Source organism: Sphaerodactylus townsendi, linkage group LG03 (assembly GCF_021028975.2).
Source record: "Sphaerodactylus townsendi isolate TG3544 linkage group LG03, MPM_Stown_v2.3, whole genome shotgun sequence".
Taxonomy (NCBI): Eukaryota; Metazoa; Chordata; class Lepidosauria; order Squamata; family Sphaerodactylidae; genus Sphaerodactylus; species Sphaerodactylus townsendi.
This window is the reverse complement of record NC_059427.1, coordinates 130,612,300-130,629,026: the sequence shown is the minus strand read 5'-3', so window position 1 is coordinate 130,629,026 and position 16,727 is coordinate 130,612,300.

Here is a 16,727-nt window from a genome sequence, read left to right as displayed (position 1 = left end):
ACCATTTACTTTTCTGAGTGAATGTTCTAATGTGCAGTAAGAGGCTAATTCCTGTGGGAACAGGGAGCATAACATGGTATTAAATATATTGCCTAGACTTTTAATATCAGCTCATAATGTAGATTTTTGATTCTCATATAATGGGTGGGAAAAAAATAAATATTGATTGATTGATTGATTAGTTTTCTTTACCGCCCTATCCCCAAGGGGCTCTGGGCGGTGTACAACATAGAATCTACCACAATAAAACCTAACAAAGGGAGCAAAATTAACTAAACAAAGGGAGCAAAATTAATTGAAAAACTATTAAGTTTGCAAGGCCTGCATTGAATTTAACCAGTCTTTTCACCCAATATCTCCATGCAGGTCACATGATCCTCAGGATACCCATTCTGGTAGTCAAAGAGATTCCCTTTTCTTTTTTTCATCAATGGAAAGGGATCCACCCTCCTGTGAACAATGACATTATAACACCATTGATTAAAATTTTATCAGCAAAAGTTACTCACAGATTAGCAGAGTGCTTATGTCTGCCTTGACTCTGCTAATATAGAAGAAGATGGATTGGATTCAGCCAATGCCCATTGAACAGATATCCCAAACTATTCAATAGTTGCTATAGAAATGACCTTTAGAAAGTACTAAAGCTGAGCAGGCCAACATTAATAATGCTTTGTTCCATTTCTGGAGGAAGAAATCCATACCATTAACTAGCTCAGATGCCCTTTGGGTAAAATCTTTCCTGTACAGGCAAAAGAGAGATGCTGATTTAAATCAGAGCTGACCCTTGTACCTGTCACAGCACATTTATTTTCCACTTTGGAACTTGGTAGTTGTAGAAACCTCACACCTGCCATTAATTGCTGGGCCTATAACATAGATAACCTACTACTAGCACTCTTTGAGTTGCAGGAGGTATATTTCTACTACATCTTTCTAAGAGTATTATATAAAAACTATTGACAAACTAACTCCAGTTTGTTCTGATCCGCCTTCAAAAATTAAAAAAATATCTTAGGCATTCAATGACAAATAAGCAACAGGCCCTACATAAATGGAACCAACTTAAGCATGCTGCAATAACAAATGATTCTACACAGTTTTGGCTGTTAGTAAATGGATCGGACTCTCCTTTATCGTGCATCCTTCCCTCTAACTGGGCTCAATATTTCTCAAACCTTTTCAATGCAAAAGACATTGATAGCTCTGAAATAACTGTAAATCCTAATGAAATGACGACATGGCTTCCGGTATCAGTTCAGGAAATACTTGATTTGATTTCAAGCTTAAAAAATAGGAAACTCCCAGGGCCAGATATGACCATCCCTGAGATCCTGAAGTCTGATCCAAATTGGTGGGCTCCGTTACTGGCAGCATTATTTACTTTAATTAACAATACTGGCATTATGCCTCATTCATGGTTATCCTATCCATAAAAAAGGCGACTCTTCTGACCCAGCTAATCATCGTCCAATGAGCCTCCTCTCTGTAATTGGCAAACTATATGCCAGGTTTATTTTTAATAAATTACAAGTTTGGGTGAGAGAATCAACAATTTTAGGCCCAGAACAAACGGATTTTTGTAAGGGCAAGTTCCCTAGATCATAGTCTAGTTCTATCATATCTGGCAAACAAGTATTTTAGTTCCAGGCCCTCTTAAGTTATTTATGGCATTCATTGACCTAAAGGGTTTTTTTGATTCAGTAGTTAGAAAAGCTGTCCATATTGAACATTGATCACAGATTTCTTTCTTTTTTTTAATAAAACAACTCTATAATAATACATCTTGTCAAGTTAGATGTACCCATGAGGGGCTTTTAACTGATGAAATACATTTTCGCCACAGTGTCAAACAAGGCTGCATATTAACTCCTCTTCTATTTAATATCTTTCTTAGTGATCTACCTCGTGCTTTTTTTGAGGTAAATGGGCACTCCCCAAATTGTATACAATACATCTTCCAATCTCTTACATGCAGATGATATGGCATTATTGTCTCTGTTAGGTATTGGGTTAAAATGGTTATTATATTATATTGACTATTGTACTAGAATCAACTATAATTCTTAGTACTATGTCAAAACCAAAATTTTAGTTTTTTCCAAAGTTTGTAAACCACTCACCTAGCAAATTAATGGCCACAAAATTGAACAAGTGAGGAACTATAGATACCCTGGCATTGTTTTCAGCCACAATCTGCCATGGTCTCCCCAACATAAAACAGTCTTGGTATCTGTGATATCTTGGCATTGTTTTTAGTCACAATCTGTCATGGTCTCCCCAGTGTATAATAGCCTTGGCATCTGCATCTATAAACACATCTGCAATCTTTCGTTTCCACTATAGCAAAGATAATCAGTTTATTCTGGCTGCATTAACTGTCTTTAATGCCAGAATCAGCTCACAACTACTTTATGGCGTTCCAATTTGGATCACTGCAGTCACTGCATCCCCTTCGAGGATGGGGCGGTATATTAAATTTGAGTAATAAAATAATTAAATAAATAAATAAGAACATAAGAACAAGCCAGCTGGATCAGACCAAAGTCCATCTAGTCCAGCTCTCTGCTACTCGCAGTGGCCCACCAGGTGCCTTTGGGAGCTCACATGCAGGATGGGAACGCAATGGCCTTCTGCGGCTGTTGCTCCCGATCACCTGGTCTGTTAAGGCATTTGCAATCTCAGATCAAGGAGGATCAAGATTGGTAGCCATAAATCGACTTCTCCTCCATAAATCTGTCCAAGCCCCTTTTAAAAAAACTGCTATCCAGGTTAGTTGGCCCATCACCACCTCCTGTGGCAGCATATTCCAAACACCAATCACACGTTGCGTGAAGAAGTGTTTCCTTTTATTAGATCCTAATTCTTCCCCAGCATTTTCAATGAATGCCCCCTGGTTCTAGTATTGTGAGAAAGAGAGAAAAATTTCTCTCGGTCAACATTTTCTACCCCATGCATAATTTTGTACAGACTTCAATCATATCCACCCCCTCAGCCGCCTCCTCTCCAAACTAAAGAGGTCTCCCAAAGCGCTGCAGCCTCTCCCTCATAGGGAAGGTGCTCTTGAGTCCCTCAATCATCCCCTTGTTGCCCTTCTCTGCACTTTTTTTTTCCTATCTCCTCAATATCCTTTTTGAGATGCGGCGACCAGAACTGGACCCACAATTACTCCAAGTCGCGGGTCGCACTCACTGCTTTATATAAGGGCATGACAATCTTTGCAGTTTTATTATCAATTCCCTTTTCTAATGATCCCCAGCATAGAGTTTGCCTTTTTTTACAAGCTGCCCTGCGCATTGAGTTGACATTCCCATGGAACTATCAACTAAGAGCGCCTGAGAAATCCCTTTCCTGGTCTGCTTGACTGATAGCACTGATTACCTCTGTAGTGTGTTATGTGAAGTTTGGATTTTTTTGCCCCTATGTGCATCACTTTACATTTTGCTACATTGAACTGTGCATTTGCCATTTTCTGGAGACCCCACTCACCCCTAATTCTATCCAAGGTCCACCTTTGGGAGCTCCCTGCATAATCCCTTTTGTGGTTCTCACTTACACCCTACATAATTTGGTATCATCTGCAAGAGCTTGGCCACCACGCTTTACCCACCCTTACTTCCCAGGTCATTTATGGAATAGGTTAAAGAGCACTGGTCCCAAAGCGGATCCCTCTGGGGGGGACACCACTCCCGACATCTCTCCATTGTGAGAACTTCCCATTTACACCCACTCTTTGTTTTCTTGTTTCTCAACCAGTTTTTAATCCATAGAGGACTTCCCCTCTTTATTCCTTCATTGCTGAGTTTTTCTCAACAGTCTCTGGTGAGGAACTTTGTCAAAAGAAACCTTTTGGAAATCCAAGTAGACCAATGTCCACCCGGTTCACCCCTGTCCACATGCCTGTTTTACACCCTCAAAGGAACTCCTAGTAAGTTTACATGTAAGACAGGATTTGCCTCTGCCAAAAGCTTCATGCTGGACTCTTTCTCAGCAGGTCTTGCTTTTTCTACCACATGTATTTATAATTTTATCTTTTAATGATAGATTCTACTTAATTTACCAGGAACAGATGTCCAAACTATTTACCCCGGCCTGTAATCCTACTAGTGTCCCCCCTAGATCCTTTCTTAAAGATTGGATTGTGACATTGGCCCATCTCTCCAGTCTTCTCAGGGATGGAATGACCTGATTGTCAAGGGATAAAGTTGCATATTAAAGTGAGAGAAGATCAGCAATTTCGTACGCTTGAGCTCTTTACAAGAACTCTTTGGGTGGCAGATGCAATCTGGGCCAGGGATTTGGTAACATTTAGTTTATCAATGGCTGCCAGAACTTCTTCACTTGTCTACCACTATCTTCCAGCTAGTTCCTTTCCGGATTCGCCTTCCTAAGAAGCTTAGGTCTTTTCAGGTTGCAGGAATGTTCCCTCACCTCCCTCTTGGGTGAAGACAGATGGTCAAAGAATTCATTCAGCTTCTCTGCAATCTCCCTGCACCATCTTTTAGCACACCCTTTGTTCCTTTCTTTGCCATCTAACTTGGGCCTACCGCTTCCCTTGCTGGCTTTCCCCTGCTTTTGCACGTGTACCCTTGAAAGAACTGTTTGTTTGCTGGTCTTTGATGTTCGCGATGCTACCATGCGTTCCCTCATAATCCTTTTTTTGCCTCCCTCTTACAATGCTAACTTGCTTCTCTTTTGCCACTCATTTGTGTTACCCTCTACATGATTTCTTCTTATCAGCCAAACTGGACTTCCATTTTCTAAAAGACATTTTTTCTTTTTTTTCTGATAATTTCCTCCAACCTCTCTTGTTAACCTATGGTGGCTTTCTTTTGGACTGGGTTGCTGCCTTTTCTAACTTGTGGAAGACATGTTCCAGCTAGAGCTTTTATTACTGTGTTTTAAAATAGTCCAGAAGCATCCTGGACAGTTTTGACTCTCTTGGTTTTCCCTTTCAGCTTCCTGCGCCCTATCCCCTCATCTTTGAGAACTTTCCCCTTTCCTGAAGGCGAATGTAACTACATTGAAGTAGTTGCCACTTGTTCTGCATGCTGAGATACTGAATCTGACCCAGGCATTGTGGTTCCCTTTATCGGCTCCAACAACACTGACTTCCTGCACCCAGGTCCTGGGTCCCACACATAGAATTAGATCTAGGGATCACCTCTCCCCTGGTTGGTTCCACAACCATCTGCTCCTAAGCCACAGTCATTTAGCATATCCAGGAATGCTCTCTCCTTACCTATGACCTGAGACATGCACATTTTTTCCAGTTTTATATGGGGATGGTTAAAATCTACCCATTACCACTACGATTTTTTGTTTTTGTTGGCCTCTCTAATTTCTTTTTCCATCTCAGAATCCTCTTGTGCACTCCTTTGGGTCAGGGGGACGATAATATATTCCCTAATATTAAACTGTTCCTTCACACCTGGTATTTGATATCCACAATAGTGATTCTGTAGGGGAACCAACTCCCCTTGCATTGTCTATTTTATGTGATACTATGCTCATCTTTGATGTAAAGGGAACAACTCCACCCCAATGCGCCCTGTCCCTCTATCCTTCCTATAGAGCCTGTAGCCTGAGGTATAACAGCATCCCACTGGTTCTCCTACTCATTCCACCATGTCTCTGTAATGCCCACTATATCAAAAGTCCTCCTTCAAGGCACTCTGGCCTCTAGCTCCCCCATTTCCCAGGTCGTAGATGCTTCTACTATTAGCATAGAGACACCTGTATACTCCCTGTCTCTGTCCCTTAACCTGCAGGATTTATGTTGCCTTTACCCTCAAGTCTCTTTTTTGTAGACACTTTATCCACTTGTCACATGCTGCATATTGCTATGTTCCCTCACTTGCATGTGGTTGGATTTAGAAAAACCTCCCTCTCTGTCTGCATCCCCATAGATACTGTATTCCGAACCCGAAGTCACCTCAGCTCCTGTCCGGCTTTCCCCCAGTGGAAGTCAGTTTAAAAGCTGTTCTGCCCACCTTTTAATAACAAGTTGAGTGCCAACAGCCTGGTTCCTCTTTGGTTAAGATGAAGCCCGTTTCGTTTTGTACAGGCCTGCCTTGTCCCAAAAGGTTCCCCAGTTCCTGACAAATCTGGAAACCCTCTGCCTTTACACCACCTTCTCATCCACGGCCCCATTTGAGACCCTGTATCTCCTCGCTTGCCCTTAGCTTCAGCCCTGCCCGTGGAGCGGAGGTAGCATTTCTGAAGAAATGCTACCTTGGAGGTCCTTGGACTTCAACCTGTTTCCTAGCAGCCCTAAATTTAGCTTCCAGAGACCTCTCCGGCTACATTTCCCAATGTCGTTGGTGCCAATGTGGGACCACAACTGCTGACCTCCACCCCAGCACTGTCTATAGAAAGCCCTATCTAGACGAAGCGTGACATTCACAACCTTGCAGCACTCAGGCAGGCAAGTCACCATGCGGTCATCATGCCTCTCCACAAATAACCCAACTCTCTACATTTCTAATGATCAAATCACCCACTACAAGGGGAGACCCCCACCTCCCGAGGGGTATCCTCTGAAAAGTGCTTGAGAAGGGATAGCTGATCACCAGTTAAGGAAGGGATCCCATCTAAGGGAGCATCTTCCCCCACCTCAGACTGGCACCCTCCGTCCCTAAGACCTTCATTCTCCATGACATCTGAAGAGATGTCACCTTGGGAGTGGGACCCGGCTGTTAGGTCCCTGAAAGCCTCATCTGTCACCCTCTCTGCCTCTTTCAGCTTCTCCAGGTCTGCCACCTTGGCTTCAAGAGAACGCACACGTTCCTTGAGTGCCAGGAGCTCATTGCAGCGAGGGCACACCCACGACTTCTGTCCTAGTGGCAGATAGTCATACATGTGACACTCAGTGCAAAACACTGGAAAGCCCCCATCCCCCTGCTGGCTTTCTGCCTTCATATCTGATTTGTTTAGATATTTAAATATTAAGCTTTTAGTCACTGCCCCCCCCCCCAGAGCTATCTGCACGTACTATCTGTCAAATATGTCCTTATTAATTTAAAAAACAAAAAAATTAAATTAAAATTGCTGGTTCCGGAGACTGGACTAAAGCCCCACCTCTCAGGACAAAGAGGAACAAGAGATGAACTCTGTTAACCCCTGTTAAGCCCCACTTTCCAGATTCAGCAGCCTTAGCTCACAGGAGCCTTACAAGGAGAAAAAGAGATAACCCCTGTTAAAAAACCCTGTTTTAAAAGCTGTGGCTTTGAGAAAAGCCCTCCAAAATGAACACCAGCAGGTCACTCTGCTCTTCCTGGCCAAGTCTTCTTCTGCTAATAAGTAAATATGACCTAAACTCTTTTCATTCCAAATTTCTACAAAAACTTATGGGACTACCCGGATGTATTCCCTACGCGGCCATTTGTATAGAAGCTGGGCAAAGAATTCCTGAAACATTAGCATGGGTAGGAGCTATAAAGTTCTGGTTAAGCATTCAACTTAGAGTTCCAAAGCTTAATGCTGGCAGCCAAGAAAATATGTTCTCCAACTAGCATGTTGATCCCGGTCCAACAAGGATGCATGGCAATGTACCTTCATCTTTTCCAAATCCTAGACTAAGGCAATCCCTGGCAATTGCAGGGTTTAATGTATAACCCTAACCCTTTCTAGCTGGAAGTTATAAGAAAATTGAGCATTCCGAAAGATTCTGTCCCTATAACAATGGCAGTGTGGAAACGCTTATGCATTCCTTATTCGAATGTCCCAGACATGAAAAGACTAGGTTTAAAGTATAGGGATACGATTTTGGTGAGCTATTTACAATTGCTGGAATACTACAGAATACCTCACCTGCTGAATAATAATGATTTAGTAAACTGTGAGACTGCTGCAAATTTTCTCTTAGAAATAATGAAAGTGTAATAGTCTTTAAAAAAATGTTGTACATGTGATACCATATATTTCTGTAGCTTTTGTATGCTGTGGGGTTTTTTTTACCTTTAAATGCCAATAAAGGCTTGTTGTACTACATTTTTCACATTAATGTGCAACTAATGCATGCTTTTGCATTATAATCATGAAAAATGTCCTAATCATTATGGCTTTATCCCCCCCCTCCCACCCCAAAAAACAATGATACCAAGTCATGCTTTGCTGACAAGCTGATCTGTGAAATACTTTTGATGGAGATTGTGCAAATCTAACGGAAGGACCAAATTTAGAGAAATGAAACATGAATGAAATCTCAGTTCTAATTTTAAAATTATATGAATTGTTCAGCTTTTCCCTAATGATTATATTAGACTGAACCATTCAAAAGTGGTCTTGGTTTCAAATCCTGGTTTAACCATAGCCTTAGGCAATTTTACTACCTTGTCTATTTCTATTTCCCATATGTAAAATAGAAATAGCAATTTAGGGTCAAGCTAGATGTGAAAGGGGAAGAGGACTACATTTATTTTGAGAGCCACTGCAGTGTAGTGGTTAGAGTGTCAGACTAGGATTTGGGAGACCCAGGTTTGAATCCCCGCTTGCTTACTAGATGACCCAAATATCTTTGTCAAGGTGCATCTTGAAACTTTGCAAATAGTGTCCAGTGCTGGATTAACGTATAGGCTTAGAGGCTGAAGCCTAAGGCATCAAAACCTGGGGAGCTCCAGCCAGGGTGTATAATATTTTTATACTGTCATCTTAGGCCTTTCTTATGCATGCTATCATAACATACTGTAGTCTCCAAACAATTCTTCAGTCATTTTCCTTCCATTTCAGAATAATACTGTCTTATCCAATAACTTAAATGAAATAGCCTATGTCGTATCTTCATCTAAATCTGGCACTGATAGTGGCTATTACAGAATAGAAGAGAAATAATGCTTGCAAGATTCCAGTTAAAAACCCTTGAAACACTAACTTAAATTGAAGCCTCCTCTGCAGTTAGTAATTATAGCCTGAAGATGGTGACAGTGTGCCAGGAAAGAAGAGTACATGGCTGCCCTGCATAAAGATAGGTGTTTGTTTCAATTGTCTATTGCAGTAAAAAATCAATGTATTACAGATCATTTTTCCTGAGGATAAGCTCAGGGACTCCAATAGTGCACTCTAGTTGTGCACAACTGATGTTTCCCAATATTTTGTGCAATGCTCAACTTTTGAAACGGAGCCTTTTAATAAACCATTCTCTTTGCAGAACCGTTCCCCACAATTTTATTGTGAACAGACTCTTTGCACTAATTTAGAACATGTGCCAACCTCTGCCTTCCAGCTTCAAGAGCAACAGCCATTAATCCTTTCAGTTATACAGACCTTCAACAAAAATACCTGCCCTACCAAGACATGCAAGCATGCACCCAAACATACTCCCCCTTTTTAGCTGTTGGGAGGATTCCAGCTTTCTGATCCTGGCAAACTATCATGGTGGGGCAGTATCCTGAGCAGCATCTATTTCAGGTTGTAAAGTTTATATCGCTTGAGAATCATGGCAGACACAAAGGGGAGCGTCTTTTTTATTTCTCCTGCCAAGATTATTCTCTGCCCTTTGGGTCTCAAAGATCACTTCCTTTATTTCCTTCTTGCACTATTCATTCAGCTGGATAAGAGAGCTGCATTTGGGGACAATGTTTAGTGGACCATACCCATCATCGTGACAATGGCTGGCCTGACCTCCATCAACATATGTTTGTGTACAGAAGGCATTAGACAGACTGCACACACAGGCCCTTCCAGTATATACCCCACTTGCCACTTATTGATTCAAAAACGTTTTCAGTTCACCCTTTCCTTAGGGCAGCTATTATTATTGAAACAGAAGACACCCAACCTGCAAGAATGCAACAATAAATTCCAAGAATCCCACCCCTCAGAGCCCCAGTAAAACAGCATAAATAGTACCAACAGCAAGATCAGAAACTAATGGAATAAATACGAAGTTAGCTCTAATGCTGGTTTTTTGACCACCTTGGGAGTGCACCCTCTTGCATTAATAATTAACACGAGGTGCCTTCCATTTGACAAGGAGATTTTGTGTTTCCCCAATGATAATACAGCTGCAGGTAAAGCACAGAAACAAAGGGGCCTCCCCCTCCCCCTAGTTTCCCTGTTCCAACCCCCAAGAAGTGGCCTTCCCCTTCCCTGATTCAGCAGAACTTTTGCAATTTCAAAAAAATGGCACAAGAATATTGTTATATTGACATACCATTGAACTATAGGTGTAGCTCCCAGCTTTCATTTTTTAAAAGTCTTTAGTTTCTTCAATTGCAAAAATAAAAAGTTGAAAATTCCAAGAATCTGCTACATTTGTTGTTACAACTGTATGTTGATATGATATCCTAGTGCCAATTTAAAAATAACAATCTCTCCAATGGTAGGGGTTGGAAATGACTGCTACATGGGTCAGAAAATCCAAATTTACTCAACCACACAGCAACCATCCAGGTTTTACTGAGATCTTTCCCAAAATTCTTGAGCAAAGCAAATTGAGCAATATGGAAAGAAGCCAAGGAAAACCCCCAGAAGTGCACAAATGCACTATGATGCTCCGGGGAAGCTGAAAAAAATATTGTTTTCCAAAAATATTGAACTTGGAGAAGATGAATGAAAGAAAATGCCATCTGATTTCCACTAATAAACTCCACTAATATGCTCTTTCCTTGATATTGGAATTCTCTGAAACAGAATGGAAACAAGCAAAGTCCTCAAACAAATTCTTCAACACAGGATGCAGGCAAGCAAAGTATTAATTTAGGAGAGATTGTATTAATCAACATTTTTTCCCCATCTCCCACTAATCTGAAGAATGAAATGTTGACGGTTTCCAAGGGAAGTCAGTGATACTAGTTAATTGTTTTCACTTTCTTCAGAAGACGAAAAATTAAGTCTAGGTAAACTGGATGGCAAAAGATAGAGATTATGCCTGAATATCAGCTGGCTAAGCATGCGGTAGCAATGTACAAATGTAATTGACAAGATTTATTTTGCTAGAGTTGAAATAACATGTTTGGAGAGTAAATCTTCCTAGTGCTTATATTTCTGGGTTTAGTGGAGCTTTTATTAACGTACATTGAATTAATTTGTGCCTAGTGTTCAGAGCAGGGTTGCCAACAGACTCAAGATTAAAACAGCCTTCCCTTTTAATAGATGTTTTAGTGTGTTGAGATGACAAGTTGAATTTTTTCATGGCATGGAGGTAAATAGAGAGCCAGTGTGGTATAGTGGTAAAGAGCAGGTGGACTCTAATCTGGAGAACCAGGTTTGATTACCCACTCCTCCACATGAGTGGTGGTGTCTTCATCTAGTGAACGACATTTGTTTCCCCACTCCTACATTCCTGCTGGGTGACCTTGGCCTAGTCACACAGTTCTTCAGAACTCTCTTACCTATATCACAAGGTATCTATTGTGGGGAGAGGAAGGGAGCGGAGTAAGCCCCCTTGAGTCTTCTTACAGGATAGAAAGGGGGGTATAAATCCAAACTCTCCTGCTAAATAACATTGTCCAGTAAAGAACATCCTATTAGTTTCCTCCCATCCCCCACCCCCCCGGAACCAATTGGCAATCCTAACTGTAAATGATACTTGTTCTGTTTTTTTTGCCATCAAGTTGCAGCTGAATTAAGGTGACCCCAGAGGGCTTTCAATGTTAGAGACATCCAGAGGTGGTTTGCCATTGCCTGTCTCTACAGTGTGATCCTGGGATTCCTTGGCGAACTCTTACTGAACAAATACTGCTTAGCCTCTGAGATATGAGATTGGGCTTCCCTGAGCTATCCATCCTTTAGTGAAAAAAAATCCCATTAATAATCTATTAAAGGGACAGGGCCCCCCCCCCCCCCCCAACTACTTGGCAATTCTAGTTGCAATGTGATGTGATTTTAGTGTACTACATTAATGGAATGTACAATTAATTCCCCTCTATATTTTGTCTCTTAGAACTCTGCTAAATGATGTTTAATTATTGTCGAAGGCTTTCACGGTCGGAATCACTGGGGTGCTGTGTGGTTTCCGGGCTGTATGTCCGTGTTCTAGCAGCATTCTCTCCTGAAGTTCAGATCCTCTGAAGATGCCAGCCACAGATGCAGGCAAAACGTCAGGAGAGAATGCTGCTAGAACACGGACATACAGCCCGGAAACCACACAGCACCCCGATGCTTAATTATTGTTACATATTTAAGAATCCTTATATCCCAATAAATCAGCTAGACTTGGAAGTGCTTTATTTTTTAGATCACATTTCTGTGCAAGAAAAGGTCATGGTTCCTGATTGGCTAACATTCTTTAAAAGTTGATTTGGAAAACGGAAAATTCTAGAAAGCATTGAACATTATATTTATCTCTCAGCAGTGATCACTTTGCCTTGTCTGGGGCTTTCTCAGAATCTGAAGCAGCCTGTCCGCTTCATTGTGCTACTTAGAACAGTGCACAGCGCCCTTCTCAGTTGCTCGCTCAGGAAGCCCATAGCAAGCTTTCTGCTCTGTCAACCTGTGGTACATTAGTACTCCCAGATAAGAGACTGGAGGTGACAGGTGTCTGAGCAAACAGCAATTATGATGTTGTGTTGCTTGATGGTTGAAGGTGATGAATCCCTTTTTTGACAACACCATCTCACTTTCTACTACCATCTACCCTTTACGTTTCAAGGCCACATAGTCAAGAAATGCAGAGCTCCTTTGGGAACTTCAAACCCATGAGAATCAGATTTCTCATTCAATAATCACACATTTCAACCCCAGAGACAGATGTTCTTTCAATTCTCCTAACAGTGGCTGTTTATTGGTCCCTTGGTTGCAAAACAGTGGCAACAGAGAATGAACAAAGGACAGCGAATCCTCAGCATTTCTTCTAAAAGTTCTTTGCAGAGTCTTACTTTAAGGTCCACAAAAGTACACAGAAAGATTTTACAATTGTAGTGACAGTTTCAGCTACTTTTCCAGTCTTCTGCTTGCCAGTCATGGCTGATGTCACTGCCTTATCGTGTAAAGTCATCTACTGAGTGGAATCATTTCCGTATAAATTTACAATCCTCATAACAGACCACAAGTAGTAGTTACTCCACCAAGATTGGCATCTGAGGTTATAGTGGACATGCCCGTATGTCTCAAGGCTCCATTGCTAGTAGATTCCTGGAACTCCCAGATAAGAGACTGGAGGTGGAGGACCCAAGCTGGAGGACCCAAGAACCTGAACCCCACACACCTTTTTCTACTACAGCTGAAGAGCATCGGAGGCATCTGTCTTTCTCAAGGTTGTATAAATAATTCAAAGCCTTCAAGTGTTATGGTGACACAACCTTCCTCCCCCTAATAACTGTTGATCACAGAAGATATCAAGCCCCTCTGAAAAAACTGGCATGAAAGAAATTCTTTCAGTTAAATGTGTTGCTACACCCCACCTGAGTCAGGATTAAGCTGAAAACTTGGGAACTCTAACACTGCCTCCCAGTCAACTGCTTGCACTGATTAGACATTCAGAAGCTGAGTGAGGCACAAGTTGTCCTCATAAACGATAAAGTTCTGTGTATGGTCCTGTGGAATGAGATGGGGTGGTGGAACAATCATAATCAGTAATTTGGGTATATGATTTTGTACCATTGTAATACCCAGTTCCAGCTGTGCCCCAAATCCACAGCTTTGTCCCTTTTCTAGAAAGCCTGTAACATGCAACTTTCCCCCTTTGTCCAGCCCTGCTGCTCTACCCAAATACAAATGGCTGGTTAGGAAACAGAAGGCTGCGCAGCCATTCAACTGAGTACATGGGCCTCCCCCAGCCAGCTGCCACTGTTGTCCATTCTTTCCCAGAACAAAGGATCAGTGTCCCAGGCTAACACTTCTATTGTATTGAGTACTAAGTCTCAGATAGATTCTACATTGTCTGCTTATGCATTTGCTTGCACAACCAGGACTCTGCTCTCCGACATGGGGGAGGTGGTTGCTCTATGCCATCATTCCACTTTACCCCAACTTCATCCACACACTCAGCTTAAACCAACAGTGTATCCAGTTGTTTGCATGTGAAATACTCTTGTTCAGGCTTTATTCTGGACTTGTTCTCACAAACATCTTAGCCAATGGATTGCGCAGGAAACTGACCCCTTGGTAAGCTGACATAGCAGGAAGCAGCCTGCGGCATATATGTTCCTGCTCCATTTGGTCACTGAAACCCCGCTCATACCACCCACCGTGATAACAATGGATTGATAAAGGCACAGAGAGGGCCCCCAACGACCAGACTGCTGCCTGCTTGCCTTTATGCAAAACTGAAGTATTCAAGGGGGCTTTCCTACACAGGCAATAGAGTTGTGCCATACTAAGTGACTCACAGATTTACTGAGTATAGTCTGCTGAAACTAGGCTGCAACTATGAAATTCTGCACCATCTGTAGCACAATGCTAAGAACCTTTTCCTGGGAGTGTTCCCATTTAATAGAGCTGATCAGGATTCCGAGGAGACCTGCTGAGGAATGAGTGCTCTGCTGTGTCATGTCAATACTTAAGTTTTGCTTCAGGCCTGTTTTTAGACATCCATTTGGTTCCACAATCCTAATCCTACTGCACTGTTTACTGAATGGTCCATCTGTCAATTGTATTGACACCTTGAGTCCAAGTGAGAAGGTGGACTGAAAATAACATAAATGATATAAATATTGCCCAGTTTACCAGTTAAAAGCAGCATCACAATCCCTACTGTTTGTACCCCAGCCTTCAAGGCTTTTCAAGCAGTAGCACCTCACTTGTGGAATATCCTTCTCCTTAAGACACACCGGCTGCCTATATTGCTTCTTTTTGGTGCCAGGCCAAAACATTTCTGTTCACCCAGGTTTCTAATTGAAAGGTTCATTTCAAAACAACAACAGCAGCACTAATATAGTTTGGAAACTTATTTGTAGCACCTGTGACCTGTTTTTAGGGTATGTGTTTTTTATGCTGGGCTGGTTCATTTCTTCTAACTGTATGTTTAATTAATTTTAATGTTATTTTTATGTTCGGGCAGGTTCCCAGGGAGGCGGTACATAAGTACAGAAAATAGTTACAAAATCCAGTGGCAACATAGCTCCCCCATATTTTCTCTACTTGGCCTTTTCTGAAAAGAGACTTTTTACACAGAAAGCCAGGACTTGAGGTGAGCAAGCCAAAGTCAGGATGGCAGAGAAACAGCAGCTGATAACAGTACTATCCTAAGCAGAGTTACATGCTTCAAAACACATTGAAGTCAACAGGCTTTTAAAAAGGCAAGTCTGCACAGGATCATATAGTCAGAGATGTACCTTCAAAAACATTAGGTGGATCGTTTCTTGTAATCAAAGATTTACTGCCTGGGAACTAATTGCGGGGGGGGGGGGGGAGACATGGAGTGCACAACATTGTGTGTACTGCAACATCACTTCTGAAAAAAAAAACAAGAAAGATGTTGGGTAGGTCTAGGATGGTAAAACCATCAAGCTAGGTAGCTCTGGGAATCACAGGAACCACAGATTTCTCCCAGAAGTGACATCACAGTGTACACACAACACAAAAAATGTGTTGCCATTTTAAAGAAAATGTATACCCTTGCTGCTCAGAGCAGTGGCAGGAAACATGGGCCGCCAACACAGAGCAACAATCCAAGGGTAGAAGAAAGGTTGATCTCAAACGGGCAGTCAAATCAGAGGCCCTTTCCGCACGGGCCAAATACAGCATCCCAGGGTCATTAAAAACAGAGTCCCTGGGAGACCGTTCGCATGGCAGCAGCGCCAGCCTCGCAACTCCCGAGTGGCGCGAAGCTGCTGTTTCAGAACCTCACTCCCTGAAATGGCTGGAAGGCGCCATTCCCCGCCCCCTTTCCCGAACACCTTACCATCCCCTCCGGCCTTCTGGCGCGTCGCACAGGCAGGGGCTGTTGCGCAGAGCTGTCCCTTGGCCTGTGCGACGCGCTGGAAGGCCGGAGGGGACGGTAAGGCGTTCCAGGGACAGGGCAGCCTCCGCACATCTGTGCCGTCTTCCCCACCCCTACTGGGACCGTGCGTGCGAACGGCCCGGGGTGGGGGGGTGTCGGCGTTGTTTACGCTGACGCACCCCTGCAGCATGGCCGTGCGGAAACGGCCTAATATACAGTTGAAACAAAATAAGGCTGCCCTATCAGTTGTAAGCATCTCTGGTGCTGGAGACAGCTGGTATTCTTGTGAAAGTCAACTTGGTTAAAGAGGATGTAGAATTCCTACTTCTTAAGTAGTACCAAAGCAATTAAAAAGGAAAATGGCAAGGTAATCATTTCTGTGTTGCTATCATGTACTGCAGCATTAGACACAGATTACCCCAGGGCTGTGTGACTTGTGATATACCTACAATATATGGAGGCTGCTCCCACCCCTCAGTTCAACAAACCTATTTTTATTGCTTACCTAGAAATGCAGAAACAGGGGAATTGCTAAGCTATTAACAGATCATCATGCTGCATTTTAATGGGGTAGGGTTTATATTTATTAGAGCCTGTATTAACTGATATTTGACGGATTTTAATCTGATATATGTGCTCTATTTATATGCTGTTCACCACCCTGAGCCCTCCAGGGGAGGGCGGTCTATAAACCTAATAAATAATAATAATACATTGTTAACAGAACAGCCCTAATCCCTACTATATTGCCAGAGACTTTACTAATCTTAGGAGAGCTAATGCTGAAAGGATGCAGGAGTGGAACCATCCAAAGTACTCCAGTGTCCCTGATCCGAGTATATCGATAACAGTTTTGACCAGAGTAGAAGGGAAGTATAAGACAATATGGAACTAAAGACAAGAC